This window comes from Callithrix jacchus, chromosome 5, assembly GCF_049354715.1.
Source record: "Callithrix jacchus isolate 240 chromosome 5, calJac240_pri, whole genome shotgun sequence".
Classification (NCBI taxonomy): Eukaryota; Metazoa; Chordata; class Mammalia; order Primates; family Cebidae; genus Callithrix; species Callithrix jacchus.
Window position 1 is genome coordinate 152,493,849 of NC_133506.1, and position 26,214 is coordinate 152,520,062.

The window sequence follows — 26,214 nt, forward strand, 5'->3', positions numbered from 1 at the left end:
TGTGCTGTGGTTGGCAGATGGGACACACGTAACAGCTAAAAGCTTTCTCTATTTGGTTAAAAAGGGAGGTAATAGACACGTAGAGGACACAAGAACGCTGGCCTCCAAGACAGGGTCCAGATGACTGTATTAGAAATGTTATCTGTGTTTAAAATATTTTATTAGAATAGTCAAAAATACTTTAGCATACTAAAGAAATATGCTGGGCACGGTGGCTCATGCCTATAATCCCAGCCCTTTGGGAGGCTGAGGTGGGTGGATCACTTGAGGTCAGGAGTTCAAGACCAGCCTGGCCAACATGGTGAAACCCCATCTCTACTAAAACTACAAAAATTAGTCGGGCATGGTGGTGCATGCCTGTAATCCCAGCTCCTCAGAAGTCTGAGGCACAAGAATCCCTGGAACCTGGGAGGCAGAGTGAGCTGATATGGTGCCATCGCACTCCAGCCTGGGCAATGAAGCAAAGCTCTGTCTCAAAAAATAAAAAATAAAAATAAAACACATATTTTTAGAGAAATAAACTGTTACGTCAGTATACATTATCAGGATACGATAGGAGGTGCCCTCACGGGAGCTGCCAGCCTACTGGTGGTTTCTGGGAAGGAGGGCCAGGATTGGACGGTAGAGAAGATTGACCCCAGCAATCTCACCACCACACTTACTTTCAGTAAGTGCCTGACATCGTGATGTGCAGTAGCCTACACGGACCTGATTGAGAGACTATGAGCTACATTGCTTATCTTTAACCAAACGAATTCTCACAAAATGGAGAGGCAACTTCAAAGGATTCTTGCAGAGAAACCACAAAGAGAAAATATTAATTACCAGCAACGAGTCGCCAATAAGAAAGAGACAAAGCTGAAATTTCCCTACTCCTAGTACTGGCCCAGTTAACAGCCACGTCTACAAGGCAAAAATGATGAACATAGATTTAGACCAGACAAGAAGCTAACTGAATGAGTGGAAAATTGTCTGGAAGACAATCTGAAGTAGGGAATTACATACTTATTGATGAACTTTGGCCTTTATGACTTGAGATATTAGTTAGTAATAGCAGAACGTGCATATAACTTATAAAATACATAAAGATAGATATATTGGGAGTACTGATCAAGATTTTGTTACTGATACGAGTGTATATTCAAAGGGTGGGGCCACTGTGCCAGGGAAATGAATATAGAGTGGCCACACTTCATGCTTCCCGAACTTTTTCACACATGGCACACACATTGTTTGTACGACATGCTGGGATAAGCCACTAGGCTGCCGGGATAAGCCACTAGGCTGCAGGAAGCCCAAGCTTTTGGTCGCCCCAGGTCCTTAGCCAGCCCAAGATTGAGAAAGTCAATATTTTCAGCATACCTATTACTAATTCAGAGCACACTCATATCCCATGTGAGGTGCCCTGTAAGCGTATTGGTTGAAAACTCAGTTCTACAGACGGATTTAGGCGGGGTTAATTATTGAAGAATACAGCTCTTCGGTGCTGAGTTATATCTATAGACAAAGGAAGTGAGGTTTTTTTTTTTGTTTGTTTGTTTGTTTAATGGACCTCTTAAGAGTCAGCCCAGTAAAACTTGTTTGTATCACAAGTGGGCTTACTGTCAGAGTTAAATATTTATGCTATGGCATTCTCTCAGATCTGATGAAGGAACAAACTTTACATAATACTCTTTCCTCTCTTTGAGCGAGCAGATTCCACTTGGAGTCCCCCAGCGTTCGACACAGTGCTGCTGACGCAGTGAGAATGTATGCTTGCCTGATGGCTCAGCAAGCCGCGGTAGAGACACCAAACCTGCTCATCAGGCCTTACATTCGTATCTAGTTAGATCCTTTTCCTGTTCCTCCCAGGAGCTCATCTAAAACTTTGCCACTGAATTCCAATCCTCAGCCCCAATCTCTGACTGCTGACTCTGAGCTAATGCCCCTCTTCCTTGACCAGGTCACCAAGACAATCTTACAAAAGCTGTTTCAACACCAAATATGTCAACCTAAGCCATCCAAGACAAAACCCTAAACTATCTTTGACTTATTCTTTATTAACCAAACCCACAGTCCTAAGGGATGCTTTGTCTCTCGCATTTTCCCTCTTCAGTCAACTCATGAGCATCCCAGGCTCACCCGGCATCAGAGCCTGGGCCCTATCTGTCTCCTCTGCCTGACTCAGGCTTACCTCAGACATTTAAAGACCCTGCCTAAAGTCTCCTTCCTTCAGGTCTCCCCTCAAATTCCTTCTCTAAGAGGTCTTCCTTAGTTACCTTGCGTATATATAGCACAATGTACACAAATTAACCCTTCTCCCTCACCTCCATACCACATCCCCCTGTTTTATTCCTTCTCTTTATCAATTATCACAAAAATAAACATAGTTCATTTATTTATGCTGTTCGCTCTCTGTCTTTCCCACCAGATCACAAACTCTATGAGTTGAGAAACTCTGTTTTCCTGTTTCGCTCATTCCTGCATCTCCATAGCCTAAAATAGGGCCTAGCACACAGTAGATCTCTAATGAATACACACTTAATGAATGGACAGGTGGGTTATTGCAATGGATCTATAAATGGTGCTACTACATCTTCTCTCATGTACTTTCTATCAAAATATTCATCTTGAATTACAAGTTGAAAATCGCCACCTTTCTCATGATGTGTCAGTTACTGTATGTAAAACCCTTAAAAAGTTCTAGCCCCCGTCTCCCTTTCCCATCACATTTTCCAATGCAGCGATCTCTCCATACATCCTAAGTACAGTCACACTGAGGTTCATTCACTTATTTTTGAACACATTAAACCCTTTAAAGTCTTTGTGTTTTTAAACATATGTCCTTTGATCTTGAGCATCTGTATCCTACTTTACCTTCTACTGAAATCTGTTCAGGTTTCCAGGCCACGTTTCATAGCACGCATGAAGCTTTTCCATTTTTGGAACTGGATTTAAATATGTACATTGCCTTTAGCCTCTAATTACAACAAAAATCATTCTTCCTTGAATTGTGTCCATATCTATCCCCAAGATGCAACTGCAATATCCTTAGAAGACATTTTAGGCCTGTCTCCTTTTCGTAGGTCCTGATACATGGTAGATGCTCAGTAAAACTTGTCGACATTAAGTATACAATGCCACTAGCTGTGCATTTCGCAGGAAGAGAATTGTCATGAGATAAGCATGCAGGTCTTTTGTAGAAGTAATACGCCAACAGCTAATGAGAGAATGTCAGCGAAACAGAAAGAAAACGGAAGCTATAGTTGAAGCCGACGTGAAGCAGAAGACTTCATAAGAAACGAAAGATAAAGATAACTTCTTCTGCTCTGCTAGAATGCCTGACACAGAGAGGTCGCTTATTTGAGGGTTTGATCCTGAGCTAAAAATAAACGCCTTTTATTGAAACTGAGTTCCCACTATTGTTTAACTATTTTGTGGTTTTATTCAGGTAATTGCAAGGCCCAAAGAACACTAATCAGGATGCCTCAGTGTTACATAAGGGTTCTTTTCATGGAGTAATTTATGGTTAGTTTAAGAAATTGCGTCTGATCTGCTCGCTGGGTTTCTCCTCCTTAGGCATGTCTCATAACATATATATGGCCAGTCATTGGCCAGGCCCAGTACCAACAGCCCAGCATGCAGGATAATAAGCACATGTGGAAAGAACAGCAGTTCTCAGGAGACTGTTCTAAATCATTGTTTTCTTTTGGGGAGTAGAGAACCAATAATTCCCAGAAGCTTTTATGGCATAATCTTTCCTGAGGCAGTAGAGCATGTTTGAATTCTGGGCCCATGAGCAAAAAAATTCAGACACCTAATTGCTGAGTACAGAATAAAGGTCTTTGGGGAGGCCCCACAGAGGCTGAAGGTAACGGCACATGCCCCCCTCTAGCCCTATGGTCTGCTGACAGAGCTCATGCCCTTCCCTGCCATCCCATAGGGTTTCCTGGGGCTGGAGGATAGCAAAGCCTTCTTCAGCCAGCAGCTTGCTCTCTCATTCACATCTAGCTCCCCTAACCAGCCGGCTCAGCTCAAGCTCCAGTAAATGACCTATTTGTTCCTGTGCAAATGGACCTATAAATGGTGCTACTGCATCTTCTCTCATGTATTTTCTATCAAAATATTCATTATCTGTATGTGGAAGCCATTGGCATGGCAGGAGCCACCGTGCCAGCCCTGTGAAGGCTGCTTCAGTCTTCCAAAGCTTCACCAGCATGAAGCGCTTTGAAGCCACTCGAAGGTGCTCTCCTGGTCATTAACACTGATGTTCCCTGTGGTGTGAATTTCTCAGGACTTGACTTGCCCTGCTCCTTCCATCACTAACCTGCCGGCACTGACACTGCATGTGTGCTTAGCTGTTGCCCTACTGGGGACTTACTCGTACACTTATTACTGTGTTTCTATTCACTTTGGAACTTGGCATTCCTTCACCCTTTAAGCAGTGAACTCTCTGAAGCAGAGGACTCGCATCCACTTACTCTGTTGCACGTGGAACACATCCTAACAGGACCATTTAGAAACCTGCTTCAAGAAGCAATGCGCTTCTCTGCACTTTTGGGATGAACTGGAAATGTTCCTGCCCACTAGCAATCCTTAGCTCTGGCCCCTGTACTGAAAGCTTCAGTGGGGGGCACTATTAGTGGGGATGCACTTCAAGTATTATTCCAAGAATTGGAAACAGAAACTCGCCTGCATTGAACACAGATGTGGGTGACAGATGGTGCATCTTGGTGGCATGGCCCCATGAAATCTCATGTTCAACTGACTACACAAATCTATTTTGGTCAGTGATAATTTCCGGCAATCCTGTGGTTTATCCCGATGTAACATGCAGAAGCTATTATGATAACATGGCTTTACCTCTGCCAGTTAGTCCACGTAAAAAGAGATTAAATGAGAGATCGCCAAAAAACTTCCACACTTTATATCATTGTCTTCATAGTATTTGAACACGTAGACTCAAGTTTTCTTTTTAACTGTTTTAAACCTCAGCTCAAGAGAAAAGTTAAACAAGTTTGAATCTCCAGCTCTCCATGCCATCAATTTTTGAATGAAGATGATTGAGGGAGGCCTTCTATGCCCCGTCTGCTGCTAAAATTATTGTTCTATCAAAGAATTTTCAAATTCTGGCCTGAAAGCTTACTTTATTTTCAACATTTTCTAAATTTTAAAAGAAGGGAGAGTAGTAAAATTAGAAGCATGGTAAGAAATTGCTCAACTTGATTTTTCCAAGTATATCCTTGGTTCTGTGACAAGATCATAAAAATGGAGGCCTTATCATCAACATAATCAGTACATAATCTATCAGGCAACCTTTGGATTCTTAAGAACTTTATTTGATTATGAAAATGATGCTGGTCACTTATTTGCCATTTTTATATTATTTATGAATAATATGCTGAACATCTTTGGAAAGCTTTGTCTACATTTTTATCAAACCATTTCATTAGGATAATTTCGTAGAATTATTGGATCTTGATAAATGCTGCCAAACTGCCTTTCAAAAAGATGGTCAGATTTTCTTTTTAAAACACAGCTAGTCACAGATACACCAAGGCTCTCTCGGAATAGAGACGGTTGGATGATATTTTAACATTTAGTTATCGAACTATAATTAGTAGGATTCAGATAGGACTGATAGGTTAATAGTTAATCTGCTGGTGACTAGATGTACGATTTTGCATTGTTGGAAGCTTGGGTTCCCAGCTGAAAACAGTGTATATGCTATTATGCCATAAAGGCCAGTTTATTCCAGACACAAATGGGTACCAGGGTTTTGTCCCAGAAGGTGTGTAGGGACACTACCCCACAAAGTGGTGTGGAAAGACTGACTTTCTCATTCATTCAACAAACATTACTTGAACATCAACCAGACATGATAAACTCCAGCAAGCACCAGGGAGTCAAAGCAGCATGGCACCTGGCCTGTCTTTGTGGAGCCTAGGGAGGAAGGAGGATGTGTAAGTAAAGAATGAAGTCGAACTTTGGGAGGCCGAGGCGGGTGGATCACGAGGTCAAGAGATCGAGGCCATCCTGGTCAACAAGGTGAAACCCCGTCTCTACTAAAAATACGAAAAAATTAGCTGGGCATAGTGGCGCGTGCCTGTAATCTCAGCTACTCGGGAGGCTGAGGCAGGAGAATTGCCTGAACCCAGGAGGCGGAGGTTGCGGTGAGCCGAGATTGCACCATTGCACTCCAGCCTGGGTAATAAGAGCGAAACTCCGTCCCAAAACAAAAACAAAAACAACACAGAAAACAAAAACAAAAAGAATGAAGTCGAATAAGATACAGCCTTGATTAGAAGTTGGGAACCATGAATGGAGAAGACTCTAGCTCTGTGGAGAAATGGTGCCGGGGAAGGTTTCAAAGACAGATGCTGTTTCAGGTAGCTTTGGAGGAAGAGGAGGATGTTGGCAAGTGGTAGAGAAGATATTTAGTGGAGCTCAGGGACAGAACTGGGCAGAGCGCGGAGGTGTGAAAACATGGGGTGTAATAATGAAGTCATCTGGAAGGGGGGGTAGGAGGGACATGGGTGGCAAAATTCTCTTCTTTCGGAGAGGGACTTTGGGAGCTCCAAAAAATCACACCTTTGAGGAGATCAAAAAAGAGCTAAGACAAGCTTTTGAATGATGGGCAGAATTTATTAAGAAAGGGAAGAAAGGAACACTCCAGGACAAAGAGGTTGTTGAAGTTCAATTCGTGACTTTAAATGGCCTGAAAAATTTCAAAGCATTTTCATGCAGATTCTGTCACATGAGCCTCCCAACCACTGCGTGTGGGCACACATTTTCTATCCCACATTGCAGCTGTGTTCACAGAACAGGGTGAGTGGTGGCCCTCAGAATTTCTGTACTGGCACCTGAGATTGCCAGGTCTGGTTTCTGATGGCCTTTGCACTACACTAAGCTCGATCACGTTCGTCACATAAAATGAAAAGGATTTAAAATGAAAACACACTAATCACCCTATCTTTTAATATTTTATATGCTGTTATGCTATCACTTTCATTGGATTATTTTGAAAGATGAAGTGTGTGTGTGTGTGTGTGTGTGTGTATATGAAGATTAACATATATTTATTTTTTATGGTATATCTATGTATCTATAAAATGTGAGAAAATATTAGGTACCTTAGTTTGCACTGTCATCCATTTTCTTTACATTAGGAGGTTTAAAAATTATGTATATTCAACCATACTAAATCAAAGCCACATCACACCAATTTTAACGCAATTTTTAAAACTTCAACATGTTTGAGAAAATGAATAGTCTTACATAATACTGAGAATCTTGTTGAGAAAATCAAATAATTATTCCATAAAGAGAAAAAAATAAATGCAAGTAGCTTCAAGAGTAGTCTCCTATAAACAAAAGTACTATGACATAAGATTCTAGAATTTTATTTTTAATTTTGTTTTAACTTTAAAAGGGTAAAGTTTTTAGCTTTTTCAGTGTAATGCAGAAGTTCTGTCTAAGAGAGTGGAGGCAATTTCATTAACGGCATACATATCAAAAGCTAAAAGCAAAAGATGCATTACAAATATCTTACTGACATTTGACATATCTGTGGGAGACAAAGATGGCTATACTTATTCGCTATATTTGTAAGCAGTGAAGCAGATTTATCAAAAGGTTAATTATCTTCCTAAAGGTCACAAAATTAGGCAGCATAAGGGTAGTGTCTGAAATCCAAGGCTTCTGACTGATACCTTTGTCCTTAAAATCAATTAAAAACGTCTCCATAAGGTCTGACATGGGTACTGTCAGAAGTTGGCAAAATTCTTTTACACATTAGAAAAACAGGTCTGGATGCTACCTTGTCACATGTCAGCACATGTCAGCACATGTGAGTTTAGTTCATGCAGGGCACACTGGTTGGCATGGATGATTCCTTCACATGGAGATATGAATCTACACATCCACGACAGTATGTTCCCGTATTTCACAATGAGTGTCAGGCACACATCACAAATGACTACATCGGTTGCACTGAGTATACAAAGACCTCTGTCTGCTGATGTTTCCTTCCTCTCATTTTTCACATTTAGACCGTAGGAAGCAGGCTAAGCTACTGAAAAGACAGTACGACAAAATCTTCAACTTTCGGTTTCTGATTTCCCCAATAAGAAAAGACATAAATGTGGCATTTCTTACAAGATGCGTGGAAAGAATCCCGTAGAAAACATATGGTTGTCAGTAACGGCATAATCGGATTCAAAGGTGCTAAGAACACTAATGAGACCAGGATGTCAGGAGAAGCAGAAATAGATCAATATTTCTCCCCCATCTAGAGTTGTCCTCACCATCGGTCTGTGCACCAGCTCTATGTAAATGAAATCAATCAGCAAGGATTTCTGCAAAATGCATAAAACAGTTGTCCTCTGGGTTCTACCGGAAGATAAATGATCCCAGACATTGGCCTGTGGCCATTTTCCCACACATGCTCCAGAGCTCTGACATCCATATTGGGCCATAACACTGAGTGGTTTCTGCTTTTGCGAGTTTACGGCCAGAAGCTTCCACTTCTGGTTTGGACTAGACAGCCTGCTAACGCAGATGCAAAATAAGTCCCTTTCCGCCTGTGTAAATTGTAAGATAATTCACTTTTTCCAATAAAGGGGCTCCTGTGAACCCCCTGAAAACTTTCTGCTGTCGCTCATAGAATCCTATCTTTCTCAATCACTGCTTTAGATCCCTTTGGAATCAGACAAATCCTAGCCTAATAAAACATGCGACATATGACATCAAACGCAAACCACTTAGATGTAACATACAATTATGAAAAGCCCACGTCCAACTTTGAAAACAAAGCCGGTGGAAAATGTATTAAACATAAATAGCAGGATTGTTTCATATGGTGGCTTATGTCCCTAAAGAGGGTAACAGACTTTTCTGAGAAAGCTAAACTACAGAAGATCCAGAAGCAGCTTCCTTTAAAAACAATGTCAACACCAATAACATTATTTGGAAGGCTCGTAGGAAGTCCAGGTCATATTCGTAGCTATTTAAGTAACATAGTGCATAAAATTAAGCATCCTAATATGAAGTATTTACTGCCAACCTCATTGATCTGAAAGATGGGTCACTTTCTTAATACACTGCCTTTGAGGAAAGATACAAATAATTTTGCCCATTGTTATAAATAGAGAGAGAAGCAAGGAAGGAAGGAAAGAAGGAAGGAAGGAAGGAAGGCCTTATCTATATCTGTAGTCTGAGATAAAACAATTCTCTCTGAGATTAAATAAAAGTAAAATAAATCTAACTATAACTTTCAAATGTTTCCAGAGTGAATAGCCAAAATGACAGTCACTGCTTTTTAAATTTAAATCAAGTGCTTGTTAAGAGAATGTTCTATATATGCAATCAGCTCCAAAGAAAACTTTTCATATCAATGACAAAACTCACAGTCTAAACAGGAAGTAACTGTTGTCTTTCCCACCACCACAACCTCTTTTTCTGTGTAACACAAACTTACTTTGTCTAAAAATGTCCTTAGGCTGTGCTGTACCTTTGAAACAAAACCCTTCTCTTCTTCAATTCATTTTCAGCTTTCTTGAAAACTGCTCCTCAGAAACTGACAGATGGTGCATCTGTCACCGAGTGTTTTCTCTTCGTTATCTCTGCCAGCTAATATTTCCTCTGTGCTTGGCTGGTGTCTGTAAGGCTGGTCCACATCATTCTAGCCTGATCAATGGTGTGCCTGGTTTGAGGTTGGTTTTGGCCCCGCCTCCAGCTCTAAGAGAAAAAAATGAAAACTCACAGCTGGATTTCCTATAAATCCTCTTTTTAAAACTGGCTCTGCCGCTCTGGCACATACCAGAGGAAACGCTGCCGGTCTATCGCAAACCAAGGGGGGCACTCCTTCTCCCAGGCCCCCCACTGCCAGCGTCAGGTGCCTTCCTTATATAACACATCCCATTTTAAGTTAGCCTAAAACTTCACAGGAAGGGAGGAAGCGTTTTAAACCAAGCTTAGGTTTTTCCATGCCTAATAAGACTCGAAAGAAGACGTCCATGACTACAACACACACACACACACACACACACACACACACACACACACACCCATGACCAAATAATTTTTAATCTGTTAAAATTGTGCAAACCAATTCCAGGGAGAAAGCTGAAAAGGAGAAAACGCCAAAATAGGACATAACAAAAGTAGCGCACATATAATTCTGTATCCTTAAAAAACTCAGGTCATCCTTCACATTCGGATCACATTATACCCTCAGTCGGTAACAGGATTTAGTGGTATTTACACTTGCAAGGAACTTGGTGAATCAGGAAATGCAAGAAACGCATTTCAGGTTCTGGGTGAGAGGCGATTGCTTCTCTCCGTTAACTGCTACCAAGTAGGGTGAAACAGGTGACCATGGAACAATCGGTCTGCTCTGCAAGGGGGCAGGACAAACAATGCATTGTAGACTTTTGTATTCTGCACGGTCAACAGTCATTCCACCTTATCAGTGAGTGGAGGCCACATGTTTACTACAAATAGCATAACTGAGTATTCCTAAACTCAGGTTAAAGACTGGAACGCCGTACTAGGATTCAGAGTCAGAGGATCTGGATTCGAGTCTCAGTTTTATTTCTCAGCAGTGTCCTTGAACATGAAAGGCACAGGGTATGCTCTGGAGACCTCACAGATGACGGCAGATCAAATGAAGATGACAAAGGACTTTGTTGTTATTATGCAACATTCATATTGTTCTTTTCCACAACAGAGAGACGATTAAATAACTATCCATGTTTAATCTGGCAGAGGATGATACCAAACCACAACAGCCTGTGATAAGGAGAGCTAAAGATAAAAGGATTCCAGGAATAAGGTGCGGAGTATCCAGTGCATGCCGAGGATAACAGTCACTTATCTGAAGGTTTGAACTCCACAGTGAGGGAGAACACAGGGCAAGGACAGGACAGAGTGGGACTGAGTAGTAAAAGTTTGATCCCTCGGTTCTCCTTCCACTCTCACTCAAAGAACCAGAACTGACAACTGCCATTAGTCAGGGAGCTCCTTAAGGGCAAGAACACCACACAATTGGTGTCTGTCAAATAAGTGAATGAATGAGACCTTGAACTAGATGAGAGGTACTCACTCTAAGAGAGGGAGTATGGAGTACTGTGAGAAGCCTGTGTTTGAAGTTGTAAAATCAGATACTTGAAGGTTGAGAGTGCCTGGGCGTCTCAATCTTAGAGGGATTTGGAGAGAGAGAGGCTTTCTGAGTCACTGAAAAGTAACAAGAGAGATTTTGTTCAGGAACCCCTGATTTCGTCCAGCTTTCTACACTCACCCCGCAACTCCAGAATTCTCATTTCACTATGAGGCTGTACTCTGAAGTATACATAGGAATCCCATGTGTACTCCTCCGTCATTCTATGACAATCAGCTTGAGTCAAGAACCAGGATGTTTGTAAACATAGCTTTAATGAAAGCACATGGATTGTTAGGATACATTCTTCCCAAGTGGTGTTGCAAGTCCTTGCTTGCTGTAGCTGGCAAGAGGTCAGCTTTCTAATCCAGTAGGACCTGCTCAATGCAGGCTGTATGACAGGTATCTGTGACCCTGCCCCACCCAGGAAAGGCAGATGACATATGGGCTGCTCCTGTTCCTACCCTGCCTGGCACCTCACTGCCAATGAGCTTCTGTGCTCTTGACTAAATATATTGGGAAATTCACTACTGTCATAATAGTTTCAGGTGTGCGATCTCTTTTCCCCAAGCCAAGGGATTATGCCAATTTTGGGTAAGAGAATTTGCCAACTGCAAAAATCTTATCTAATAAATCCTTAAAAAAAGAAAAAAACTTCTAAAATGTGCAAGACATTCCGTGCTAGCCACCTCAGAGGACGCATGCTGCCAACTCTCTCTGGAGCCGTTTGTCTGCAAGCATACATGAAATGAAATGATAATCTAAAGCAGGATATGAGGACAGTGGGAGGTGGACAGGGTCTAGGTTGGGAAGTGGAAGAATCTAGAAAACATGGTGGGGTAGTGGCGTGAGGGTGCACAGGCAGAGACGAGGGAGGACCCTGGACAGAGAAGGACACTTCTGAGTAGGGAGTGAGCTTTAAAGCACCCAAAGAAGCAGGAGGCAAGACAGGCTCAGGAACTCAGGAAACTTCTGGCACTGCTGAAGCACAGGGAATATGTGAGGGAAATCAAGCAAATGAGTCACCAAAGATGGGCCAGAACCATATATGGGATGGCCTTGGATGCTGGGAGAGGGTGTAGGGAGTTCATACTAGCTCAGGCAGTGATTGTGAACCCGTGGGGGTTTTAGAGCACAGGCATAACACAATCAGAGCAGTGAGATCTAGAAACCGTGTTGAGGATGGACTCTAAAGGGAAGCGTAGGCAGATGGCGCCACTCAGGAGGCTATGGCAATGATTTCAGTAAGAAGTCATGAAGGCTGAACTAGGAGGACAGGATTGAAAACAGGAAGAGTGCTAGAGGCAACTAGAAAGACATGTGAGTCGAGGAGAGATGTCTTAGGAAATCCCATCTTGAGGAATTTTTCCTGGAGGTATCTGCAGACAGGTGTACACTCACATTCAAGTTTAAATTACAGCATTTGTCACTGCAAAAGATTGCAAATTACCTCAGTGCTCACCAATAGGGAACTTACAAATAAAATACGGTACAGCCACATAGTGAAATATTTTTGCAGCCATTTAAAATACACACGCAGCTACAAGACAACTGTTGCAGCATGTTGGTGATAGACACCAGATTGCTAGTGGTCAGGGAGTATGTCTAGAAGAGAAGTTTTAGACGGGGATTCAATTTATGGCAGAGGAAGAAAAATATTGGGGAGTGGAATGAGCATGGGTGGGGACCTCAGGACCTGTGTGATACCCCCGAATTGGCACTTGTGTTCCCTAGGACCAGGACAACCTAGAGTTGTGCAGTGTCCAGCCTACTCAAATATCTATGGTGTCTCTGGCCACAACCACTGACTCAAAGGTGCCAGCAATCCGCCTCATCCAGCCTTGATCAATTTCACAGTCAAAAGCCCGGAACCTGTATGCCTGAGCCAGTCAGCACTGAAAAGGAACAAACAGCAACACTACCCATATTGGGGACCTAAAAATGCCTTTAGGAATTATGCCAGGTGGCAAAGCAAAAAGCATGATGTCTAAATCTACTCTCTCACCTCTCTCTTTTTTGTCCCCAAATTCCAGGGCCTAAGACGCCAATTAACCATTCCAAGCAATATCTAGGTGTAAGTACAGCTCAAGTTCATACACTGAGCACAGACAGATCTGCTGGTCCTCAGTCTTGCCACCTTCAAGTGAGGGACTGGTATTCAGTCATCATTCCGTTTCTTTTCAATGACAGGGCCTCTTGAATGACCGTATACAAGAAGCAGAGTCCAAGACCAGCTGTGGTGGCTCACGTCTGTACTCCCAGCACTTTGAGAGGCTGAGGTGGGAGGATCACTTGAGCCCAGGAGTTCCAGACCAGCCAAGGCAATATTAAGACAACTTTTCTCTACAAAAAATTTAAAAATTAACCAGGTGTAGTGGCTGGCATGTACTTGGAGTTTTAGCTATTGGGGAGGCTGAGGTGGGAGGATTACTTGAACCTGGGAGGTAGAAGCTGCTGTGAGCTGTGATCGTGCCACTGCACTCCAACCAGTGACAGAGCAAGATCTTGTCTCAAAAAAAAGAAAAGAAAAGAAAAAGAAAGAAAAAGAAAAAAGAAAAGAAAGAAGAGAAAAGAAAAGAAAAAGGGGGAAAAAAAGAAGTAGAGTCCAGCTTCACGCAGAGTGGATATGCAGCTTCAACAGCAAACGCTGGGGTCAACAACAGCCACAGTATTCTTTGAAGGGGTAAGGTAGGAAGGATCCTAGAGGCAATGAATATGGCTCCTTGGGGACTTCATTTTCTTTTTTGCAAACAGCCAGGTCTGACTATTAAACATCAGCTCTGCAGAGAGGAGAGCACACTGAGCATACTGAGCACTGAGCACACTGAGCACACTGAGCACACTGAGCACTGAGCACACTGAGCATACTGAGCACACTGAGCACACTGAGCACTGAGTGCACTGAGCACACTGAGCACACTGAGCACTGAGCACACTGAGCATACTGAGCACTGAGCACACTGAGCATACTGAGCACACTGAGCACACTGAGCATACTGAGCATACTGAGCACTGAGCACACTGAGCATACGGAGCACACTGAGCACTGAGCACACTGAGCACACTGAGCACACTGAGCATACTGAGCACTGAGCACACTGAGCATACTGAGCACACTGAGCACACTGAGCATACTGAGCACACTGAGCACTGAGCGTACTGAGCACACTGAGCACACTGAGCATACTGAGCACTGAGCACACTGAGCATACTGAGCAAACTGAGCACACTGAGCACACTGAGCATACTGAGCACAGAGCACACTGAGCACTGAGCACACTGAGCACACTGAGCACACTGAGCATACTGAGCACTGAGCACACTGAGCATACTGAGCACACTGAGCATACTGAGCACACTGAGCACTGAGCGTACTGAGCACACTGAGCACACTGAGCATACTGAGCACTGAGCACACTGAGCATACTGAGCAAACTGAGCACACTGAGCACACTGAGCATACTGAGCACAGAGCACACTGAGCACTGAGCATACTGAGCACACTGAGCATACTGAGCACACTGAGCACACTGAGCACTGAACACACTGAGCACACTGAGCATACTGAGCACTGAGCACACTGAGCATACTGAGCATACTGAGCACACTGAGCACACTGAGCATACAGAGCACTGAGCATACTGAGCACTGAGCACACTGAGCACACTGAGCACTGAGCATACTGAGCACTGAGCACACTGAGCATACTGAGCACACTGAGCATACTGAGCACACTGAGCATACTGAGCACACTGAGCACTGAGCATACTGAGCACTGAGCATACTGAGCACACTGAGCACTGAGCACACTGAGCACACTGAGCACACTGAACACTGAGCACACTGAGCATACTGAGCACTGAGCATACTGAGCACACAGAGCACACTGAGCATACTGAGCACACTGAGCATACTGAGCACACTGAGCACTGAGCACACTGAGCACACTGAGCACTGAGCACACTGAGCACACTGAGCACACTGAGCACACTGAGCATACTGAGCACACTGAGCACTGAGCACACTGAGCACACAGCACACTGAGCACACTGAGCACACTGAGCAATGAGCACACTGAGCACACTGAGTATACTGAGCACACTGAGTATACTGAGCACACTGAGCACATTGAGTATACTGAGCACTGAGCACACTGAGCACACTGAGCATACTGAGCACACTGAGCACTGAGCATACTGAGCACACTGAGCATACTGAGCACACTGAGCACTGAGCATACTGAGCACTGAGCATACTGAGCACACTGAGCACTGAGCACACTGAGCACACTGAGCACACTGAACACTGAGCACACTGAGCATACTGAGCACTGAGCATACTGAGCACACTGAGCACACTGAGCACTGAGCACACTGAGCATACTGAGCACACTGAGCACTGAGCACACTGAGCACACTGAGCACACTGAGCATACTGAGCACACTGAGCACTGAGCACACTGAGCACTGAGCACACTGAGCACACTGAGCACACTGAGCACTGAGCACACTGAGCACTGAGCACACTGAGCATACTGAGCACACTGAGCACACTGAGCATACTGAGCACACTGAGCACACTGAGCACTGAGCACACTGAGCACACTGAGCACACGGAGCACACTGAGTATACTGAGCATACTGAGCACACTGAGCACACTGAGCATACTGAGCACTGAGCACACTGAGCACACTGAGTATACTGAGCACATTGAGCACACTGAGTATACTGAGCACTGAGCACACTGATCACACTGAGCACACTGAGCACACTGAGCACACTGAGCACACTGAGTATACTGAGCACTGAGCACACTGATCACACTGAGCATACTGAGCATACTGAGCACACTGAGCATACTGAGCACACTGAGCACACTGAGTATACTGAGCACACTGAGCACACTGAGTATACTGAGCACACTGAGTACACTGAGTATACTGAGCACACTGAGCACACTGAGCACACTGAGCATACTGAGCACACTGAGCACACTGAGTATACTGAGCACACTGAGCACACTGAGTATACTGAGCACACTGAGCACACTGAGTATACTGAGCACACTGAGCACACTGAGCATACTGAGCACTGAGCACACTGAGCACACTGAGCATACTGAGCACACTGAGCATACTGAGGAAGCAGAATATTTACTGCACATCAAGGGAGGAGCCCTTACAATGTAACAGTCTGCAGACAATTTGCAAATTTCGGCAAGGTGAATAAAGAACACAGTATTTCACAGCCAGTGAGGGTGGTATGACTTCATGGATGCTCCCTTTATAATGCAAGAAAAAACTGCACTTAATGCCCAGATGCCTGCATTCTAATCTTGGCTCTGACAGTATAAGCTGTGTGAATTTGAACAAGTTGCTTGCAGTCTCTCCTTGCTGAATAGATAATAATGATACACATCTTAATGTTGTTGTACAGATTTGGTGGGTTAATGTATGTAAAATGCTTGCCACAGAGCTTAGCAGAAGTATTCAATATATGCCATCATTCCATAGTTAGAATGGAATAAAGTTGAAGTGATTTAAAATCTAGGTGATTATGACTACACTTCAAAGATTGACTTTGATTAACCGCAAATCAAAAAATTGAGAATTCTCTGTAAGAACTGCTACTTGTATTAATGCCTGCGATTTGAAATACTTGAGCAAATAGGGCACGATAGCATGTGTGTTATTCAATACTTAGGGTGCTAGCATCTAATCAACCATTCAGTCTGGGAGACAAACAGTTTAGCTGGCATTCTAAAGAGGGCACCTCCACTTCAGAATCTGCCATTTCAAGCCCTGCTGTTACCATTTCTCCATCAACAACCTCCAGTTAGCATTCAGAATGTCAGAAATGGGTTTCGATTGGTAGAAATCGCGACCTTTGACTACTGTTCATGGTGGAATTAAGGTATTTGAGAAATATGGACTGGCTAAACGTATTTCCATGTAAAAATCTGGGAACACCTTTATCTGTTTCTCTGGATAACGCCCTAGCCTAAGTCGTAGGTGACCCCATGTCCAACCGCAAGCTCTGGAGGGCTCTGCTTGCCCAGTACTGCCTGCAGGGGCGACAGAATCTGCTTTTCCAATCTCAGTGTTTGCCTCACAAGCGCGCGCCCAGTGCACAGGACTGATGTGTGTGTTTGCTTGTTAATCGACATCTGGAGATTGGACAGAATTTGGTTCTACATTTGGTAATCAATATGATTCTGTTGTGAGGTTTTGCTGATCTTTTGCCTTAAAACTTTTTCTTTAGCTATCATTACCTACCGAAAAGAAATGAAGAGTAGTGCATGGCTAATTTGATCCTTTAGTTCAGTAATAAAGAGTGTGGGGCATGGAACCCAGAGGACATTTAAGAAAATCAGTAAGAGTTCAAAAGTTTCCTTTGCCCAGAATGACTGACTATGTTTCTTTTGGTCATATATTTTGGTTTAGATCTTGGATACTGAGAAATTCACCAATTTCTTGACATAAAGGAATGAGAAAACAAACACCCACTGGAAATGTACTAGGCATTATTTGCACTATGCTATGAATATCATTATAAATATGAAAAAATAGTTATTGTATAGGACAGGATCATTTATTTTTAGTAAATTATATTTATCTTCACAAAATGAAATAAAAAATCTAACACATTCTAGTAGCTAATAAAAATCTTTAATACATTATTTTAAAATAAAAATATCACATAAAACATGAAAGATATTAAAATAAAAATATTATTTAAAATATTTCCTTTAAAATATTTTAATGATACCATGTAATGCTCATTGAAAGTATTTAAACAATGCAGAAGCATAGCCTAAAAAAGTAAAAGCCCGCTTTTATTCCCAACTTCTAATTTCATTTGCTTCCTTGGAAGTAGTCTGTATTAACAGTTTGGTGTGTATCCTTCCAAACCTGTTATGCATATGGAACAAACTTGTTATATATGTGGATATCTGTGGGGGTCCTGGAAGCAATCCCCCACAGACACCAAGGGGTATTGGTTCCAGGATCCCCAAAGATATCAAAAACCACAGATTCTCAAGTCCCTGATACAAAGTGGGATAGTATTTGCATTTAACCTGCATGCAGCCTCCTGTATACCTTAAATCATCATTAAATGACTTACAATACCTAATACAATGTAAATGCTATGGAAACAGTTGTTCTACTGTGCATTGTTGAGGGAATAAAGACAACGAAAAATGTCTATATATGTTCAATATAGACACAATTTTAAAATAGATATTTTCAATTCATGGTTGAATCTACAGATTTGGAACCCATGGATACAGAGAGCTGACTGTGTGTGTGTGTGTGTGTGTGTGCACACCACATATTCATATGCATATCTTATATATGTAAAATATACACATATGTCTAACTATACTTGCACATATGTACCCATGTGACACACCCATAAGAATTCTTTTTCACTGAAACAGAATCATAATATAGGTATTATTCTCAGACTTATTTTGTTCATTGAACAATAAGTCTAGGAGATTTTCAAGTAAACAAATAAGAAAGCCAATACTAAATTAGCTCACTGGAATCCGAGTGACTATTGTAGTCGAAAGTGTGGTGCCAGGGGACCAGACCAAGGAGGCAGCAGCGCTCCAGAATAGCGTCAGAAGCATGCCTTTTGGGGCGGCTGACCTGTCCCCCTGAACCTCTCTAACAGCTTTACAAACCGAGCAGTATTGTAGAAAAGATGGAAGAGTGAGTGAACCCACACAAACTCATAAATGAAAACATTTATTGAGTAGAATTCGAGTCTCTTACTTCTGAGGGTGACTGACTGTTCCTTTAGCATGTGCACAGATATCTAGAGCACGCCTGCCTTGTTTTCCACCCATGTTTTAAGCAGAAAATAAAGCCACATTCTACTGTTGAATTATTGTTATTTACAGTAACAGAAATGTCAACCTTTAAGATTTGGACACTGAGTTGCTTGGGTGCACAGGCACCCAGAGCCTACGTGAGCAGTGACATGTATTAATCCTCAGGGGTCCTACAGGCAGGTGCAGATGTGCATGAGGAGGGCCCTGGGACTTCCTGGTCTCTAGGGTCATGGAGCTTATTTTCGAGTCGCAACCTGCGGTTCTCAGGTTCTCAGGGTACTACATATGCCTCCAACTCAATTTCACTCACAAGCATTCCCGGTAATGTGGTGAGCCGAATAAACTCATGCCTATTGTGTGTTTGAAAAACAAGCCCTCTATAAACCCCTTTCTAGCATTTTATATTCCTAAACAAGTATAACGATCTGTCATCTAAGTTCTGCTATTACTAAATGGCCTTTCATTTTCTGAGAAAAAGTTACCTTTCCTTAAAAAATGATACATTTTCACTTTTTTGTTAGCAAGTATGGTTTAAAAAGCAAAATTCTGTCAAACCATCACGTTTTTAGATCAAGGTAACTTACCCCTTATCTCTGATACGTTCTTCTCTTGACGCAAATCAAGGTAATGTCCTTGCTACTTGAGTTGTTGACCCTGATTTTTTTGAACTTCCTTTATCCAAAAAGATTCTATAAGAAAAGTCAGACGGCACGTCTGCAACATGAGGCCTCTGACAATTAACCGCAGGAGTAATGCCAGCTGGGTACCCAAAATTCTGAATGCTAAGAATTTCATTCCACATCAGGTACAGTTTGAAAATATCGGCAATGCCTTATCTCTGTGGATATTTCAGTGCACATATGGGATTTCTATTTCAATATTTGTAAAATTCCAAGAGTTATACACTATGGTTTATATTACCCAAAAGGAGAGGGAGAGAAATGGGGGAGAAAAAAATCTTGTCGGCAAAGCATCAACCGTGCTTTGGGGGAGCGTATTGAAAACAGAGAAAACAAGATCATCTGGTACAAGATTAACTATGTTCACAGGAGAGGCTCAGAAGGACACCGGGATAAACAAAATCTCCATCACATCAGCATCTTTCCTAGGAGTCCGATGTTCCAGAGACTCTGCTCTTTGTTTCTGCTGCCAAGGAATGGAACGTACCCTGGCTCTCTGGAGGTAGAGAAAGTATGCAAAGTTCTGGCATTCAACAGCCGCAGACCAGCGAAAGTCAACAGTGAGGCAGAAGGCATGAACTACCTGCTGGGGCAAGCCAATTTCATGCATTGTGCTCATGGCAAGACGACAAGATTGGATTTGCTGCTCACAACTGGCACTGCTGTTCTCCAGGACTGATTACCCTAATTCTGTGCTTATCTTGTCCTTTCACCCCAACTGTCTACTAACCCTTGACCTGTATATCAAACCTTATACTTCAAATTTTCAGTGGTGGGAACTTTAATCCCAGGCAGAGAAATCTAGAAATCCTTGGTATAACACCTAGCACAGAGCCTGCTTTAATTAAGATGCTAATGGGCATCAACAAGGAAGCAGCAGTTTGGAAAGAACAAAGCCCCAGGTCACGTGGCAAGCCAGGCTGATCACTTTCTAAGCTGGATTTCTTCCACTGTTTTGAAGATTACTTCATCTCTCCTGGCCTCACCCAAATCAGCTATACATCAGAGTTTTCACTTTCATTCAGGGTTAGCATCACAAACGACTGTGCGATGAAATATTTAAAATATCTAGCATCTCTTTTAAAGTTCACTTTGAAATTTAAGGAGAGAGCAGCCTTAAAGAGAATTCTGAAAGTGTAATGAACATCATCTTTTTAAAACCTCACACAAAGCACATTCTTCATTTTCTCGTTTTATATCTGACTGCTTTCTAACAATAACTCTACATGACTGGGTTGAAATAAACTTAAAAACCAAACTTGGAGCCATACTTATCTAAAAGGTCTAGGAATCCCAAGCTTCTGAGATTGGCTTTTCATTTGGCTGCAAAGCGTGGGTGGCCGCAAGCATTCCTGGCAGCTATAAGGCATTTGCTAACGTATTTGACTTTTAAAGTTGTTAATCACACTTATCAACACAGGCAAGCAGCACTGGCCACAAAAGATTAGCTGCTCTACTATAATGCGTCCAGTAATCCAAATGCAGGAACATCAGCACTGAGTGATAAGTGCATCTGCCAGCTCCACAGCCCTTCAGTGACTTCAGAACTTATTAAAGACCTGAGCTTTCAATCAATCCCAGATTTTCTTTTCTACCACCTTATACACACATGTGCGTGCACACACACACACACACATCCCCTGTAATGGTAGCTAAAACCAAATATTCCCAGTGCTGTGCAGCATATGAGTTTTTAAAACAACCAGGATGTGCTTCAAAACACCACAGACATTCTGAGTTTTAAGGGGGCCATCATTGACAAGAGATTCAGATGCTACTGATCTTTTTTCACAGGTGCTCCTACGAAAAATGTGTACAACCACAGGAAAGAACCTGGTTTCCAGGGAAACAGAATCTTGTTTAAGTCCTTGGAAGCATTAGGTTCTACTGTAGTTTTTCCCGTAAGACACACAGACTGTTGCTCCTTGCAAAAGAATTTATTTAGAGAACAAGAAAATGCTTTGCCCAGCTTTGAGGTAAGTGCATCAGAAAACTCGGGAATAGAATGGGGATTGGGGGAAAAAATGAGCACCTCTCACTGAGCTTACTTGTCTCTAACTGGCGGGATGTTGCTTTCATGTAAGGATTCTTCCTTAAAAGATTCTTAAAGGATTCTTCCTCAGGAAGATGAAACCTTCCTTTCATCTGCAGACATGTTTCTGCCCAGTTGGAATTGTGCCAAAGTCCCCATGCTTGCAGCTTGGGCTCTGCTCTGCCCAGTCAGTCTTAACCCCACAAGGCTGACAAGTGCTTTATTTCTACAAAACAAAGCAAAAACAGTGAAGATCTGTGTCCTATTTCAACCTCAGGTACTCTACAAATAGCGTCCCCTCCTAACCCGTAAGAATTCTTTCACTTTGTAATATAGCAAATGACTTATATGTCTGTCGAAAAACTTTGTTTACTCTATTCTTTTGATTATGATGTAGTTCAGAGTTCAGATCCAGATGCTTGGACACAATAATGCTCATTATCTTTAAAGGCCACTTCTGTCATCTGGAGATGTGGGTGCTTCTTGGGTTAAATGTGATTTAAGAGGTCCTGCAGTGGAAGACTAGAGCAAGTAGAGAAATCTCATTTTCTAGTTGTCTTAAAAGGAAGGCAGAGTATCATTTCCCTGAAGTATTTGAGTGAAGGCCATTTTAAAACCATAGATAGAACAGGAAGTTTTCTTGTGATCAAAAATATCGTTGGTATCAGAGTGGAAGAAAATCTTCCCTATCTGACAAAGGACTAATATCCATAATCTACAACAAACGCAAACAAATTTGCAAGAAAAAAATAAACAATACCATTAAAAAGTGGGCTAAAGATGTGAATAGACAATTCGCAAAAGGAGGTATACAAATGGCCAACAAACGTGAAAAAAGAGTTCAACATCACTAATGATCAGGGAGACAAATCAAAGCCACCATGTGATTCCACCTTACTCTTGCAAGAATGGCTGTAATAAAAGAATTGGGGGAAAAAAAAACATGTTGGCGTGGATGCCATGAAAAGGGAACACTTCTACGCGGCCGGTGGGAATGTAAACTAGTACAACCACTATGGAAAACCGTGTGGAGAGTCCATAAAGAACCAAAAGTAGAACTGCCATTTGACCCAGCAATCCCACTACTTTTCCCAGAGAAAAAGAAGTCATATGAAACAGATACTTGCAATGCATGTTTATAGCAGCACGATTCATAATTGCAAAAATGCAGAACCAACCCAAATGCCCATCAATCAACTAGTGGAGATATATCTATCTATCCATCTAGATAGATCTATATATAATTAAAATAATCTATATAGATTATCAAAATAATTTATTAATTTATTATTTGTTTATATTTTTTAAATTATTTATTTATTAATTGAGACTCCGTCTCAAAAAAAAAAGCGGTATAAACTGCATGCTTTTTATAAACAGCAGTGGTCTTCCTGTGCGGCCTGTGATCACTGGACATTGGCTGGCTCCAGGTCTCTTCTTCGGCCTTTGAATATGATGCCAACCCTACTGAGTCAATAGGGGTCTGGCATGACACCATATGCCACCTATCATAGGCCAGAGGACATGAGATTTGAAAAACATTTCTACTCTTCCAGCTCATCGTTTTTGGTGGCATGTGCCAACTAAGTACTGACACGCCACTTGGCTTGGAGGAGGAGGCTGTCCCACACTTGTGACTCCATGGTGTGAGCACCTCCTGCCTCCTGCCTCTCACCTCCACTGCTTGGCCTCTTCAAAATCCTCTCCATCCAACCTGCTCCTGTCAAATATGCCTCTTGTCAGCCTGAGCGATGTCACGCTGAGAGCATTTATTTTCTGGGCAAGAAGCCAGAGTGGCTGCCGTGACGTCTGACTGCACGTGTAGGGCAAGCACAGTGACACTCATGGGGGAAGGGAGCCTTAGATCCTCTCAGGTCAAGGAGGACCATGCGGCCCAGCCTCCTCCACTTAGAGCTGTATGAACTCACTGGGCTGGCATCAGAAGGCCCTTCCCAAACAAGAAGATTCAAGGTAAAACCTCCAAGAGAGCAAGGGAGGGGAGTGATGCCCCTTCCAAGAAGAATGCACCAAGCCAGAAATAAACCCTTCATGAAAAACATTTTAAAAGTTAAGCTAAAAATGTGTTTGAATGCAGCTTTACTGAAAAAATTACAAGCCCAGGGTCTCTGCTGGGGCAAGGATAAACAAAGCACAGGTCTTTCCAACAGGAAGCCCTCAGTCCAGCAGGACAGGTAAATCGGGCAAGCGATATATTTCAAAACAGAAAGACAAGGGAAATTAATGGCAAAGCTTGGGGAAGACTGTATTACACACCCCCACAAATTCACACACATCTTGTTTATTCCATTTTACAGAGAAGAAAACTAAAGCTCGTAGATTCAGTGGTATGAAAAGCTACACAGAAGAAGTCAACTTTTTGTCGTATAGCAGACATACCTGACAGCAACAGCTTAACTTGAGCAATACCCTATGGTCTAAGAAGAATGTGTGTTCCGAGTTCCAAGCTAAGGAATCCAGGAGTGGTCAACCAGAGATCCATTCCTTATCTCTGAGGAACATCTGAGCCCATGGCCTGTCCCATGGAATGTGGGCTGTCCTGGGGATCGAGGCCCTTTGTTTTGGATGAAGTGAAGGTTTCCAGGTGAAGGGTGTTAAGTGAAAACGCTACATGAATTGCATGGTTTCTGCAGGTGGTCTCAGTTCTCCTGTCCAGCCTGCCAACACTGGAATGCTCAGTATGTGGGTTCCCCTCAGTAAACCCTATGTCTCATTTGGTGGCTCTAAGTCCCTCCTTCGGCCCTTTGAACCTGGTGCCATCTCTACTGAAGTGAATAAGGGTCTGGTACGACAGTATTCAAATCTAGGTCTCAGCCAAAGCATATAATTCCAAAGCCCACACTATTCCTACATGTCGATGCCCATTTCACTTCATTTGCCGGACTCGTAGCAACCTGTTTAACCTCTTTGTGAAATCAAACATCATAAGAAATGCTGCCAGAGCTTAACGCAGCAGGGGTACTATATACATTCAAGACGGCATTATTGTAACATGTCTTCAATTCAGTTGTCTGTGAAGAACAGAGAGTAATTGATATATTCATGAGACTCAGCATTAAGATTTTGATATTAAGACAGGGAAGGACACTGTGATAAATGGGAATTAGGTCACATCATTCCTTGCTTGGTTATGCTGACCAACGTGGCACTGAAAAAACCAGAAGGTGATGGGGAGGAAGGCAGCAAACCACACTGCCATGTATGTACCTATGCATGTATCTTGCATGTTCTTCACATGTACCCCCAAACCTAACATGCAATAAAATATATATTAAAAGAAAAGACCTAGAATACTCGTAAGATTATTTCTTCTAAAAGAGAACCTAGAGGTAATCCTAGAACTTGGATGACTCTTCACATAAGGGCCCTGGAAACCTACAGCACATATTTCCTTTTCTAATTTTAAAAATATAACCATTGTGTTCACAATATCTATGGTGAAACACAATTACAGAGTACTATGTAAGATGCTAACAGGTAGATACATCTCGAAATAAATAAATAAAAATAGTTTTCCATGGAGTGAGGGAGATGGTCACCATGCAGGGCACCATAGTTCCAGGACATGACTGCAGAGTAGGGAAAAGTTCTGCAAGGACACCAATCTTTCTTGGATGTGTGTCTGCTTCTTCCCTTTGAGGTGGGTTCCTGCGGATCCTGAGGGAACCCCTCTTCCTGCTCCTCTGCTTGGCCAACTCAGCTCCTCCTTAGAGCTCCAGCTGCCTTTCATCCTGCACCCCCATGCAGGACTGGTTATATGATCTGCGGATCCCAGTGCAAAATGAAACAAGTATAAGAATAGTTCAGGTGCAGAGGCTCACACCTCTCATCCTAACACTTTGGGATGAAGAGGCAGGAGAATCACGTGAGGCCAGGAATCTGAGTTCAGCATGGATAACATGGCAAGACTCCTGGGCATGGTGGTGCATGCCTGTCTTCCTAGCTACTTGGAAGGCTGAGGCAGGAGGATCTTGAGACAAGGAGGTCGAGTTTGCAGTGAGCTATGATCACGGCACTATACTCCACCATGGGCAACAAAGTAAGATCCTGTCTCTAAAAACAAAACAAACGAAAAAGAAAAAAAAGAGAAGAAAGGTATAGAAATAGACAACCGCAGATTCCAGACTGAAATACTGATGGGCAGAGGGACTGCTTTTTCATGATATTCCCACAGCCCCTTATCAAAAAGTTGCAATTAGACCCCTGTTCCTGCTTTTTCTTCACAGCACACTTCGCCTTCACACTGACTGCTTACTTTTTGGCTTTAATGCCTGTCTTTTCCTGGATTAAAACAGGAGGCAGGGATGTTTTTCTTGGACACTGATATATTTCAGTGGCTAGAACACTGCTGGCACATAATAGGCATTCAAATGTAAATCACCTGAATCATATAACTGGAGAACACTCTTGCGAAAACCAGCTGATACAGCAAACCGAATGGCTAGCAAACTTTACAAAATGACAAGTGAACGAGTGTCCTCAGGGTCATGATACATTCATCTGAAAT

The 26,214-nt window shown here is 42.5% G+C and overlaps 1 protein-coding gene across 19 annotated transcripts in view; it reads right to left on the bottom strand.

The window, feature by feature from the left end:
* STARD13 (StAR related lipid transfer domain containing 13) overlaps positions 1-26,214 on the bottom strand; it is a 554,175-nt gene that overhangs the window by 97,071 nt on the left and 430,890 nt on the right. For 2 of the 19 annotated variants that reach the window (XM_078375286.1, XM_035302458.3), the window contains exon 1: positions 9,458-9,663. The exons of the other annotated variants lie outside the window; for them this stretch is intronic. The gene's annotated coding sequence lies outside the window, so the exon portion shown is untranslated. Of the gene's footprint in view, positions 1-9,457; positions 9,664-26,214 lie in introns of those variants that run through there. 19 annotated transcript variants of the gene reach the window in all.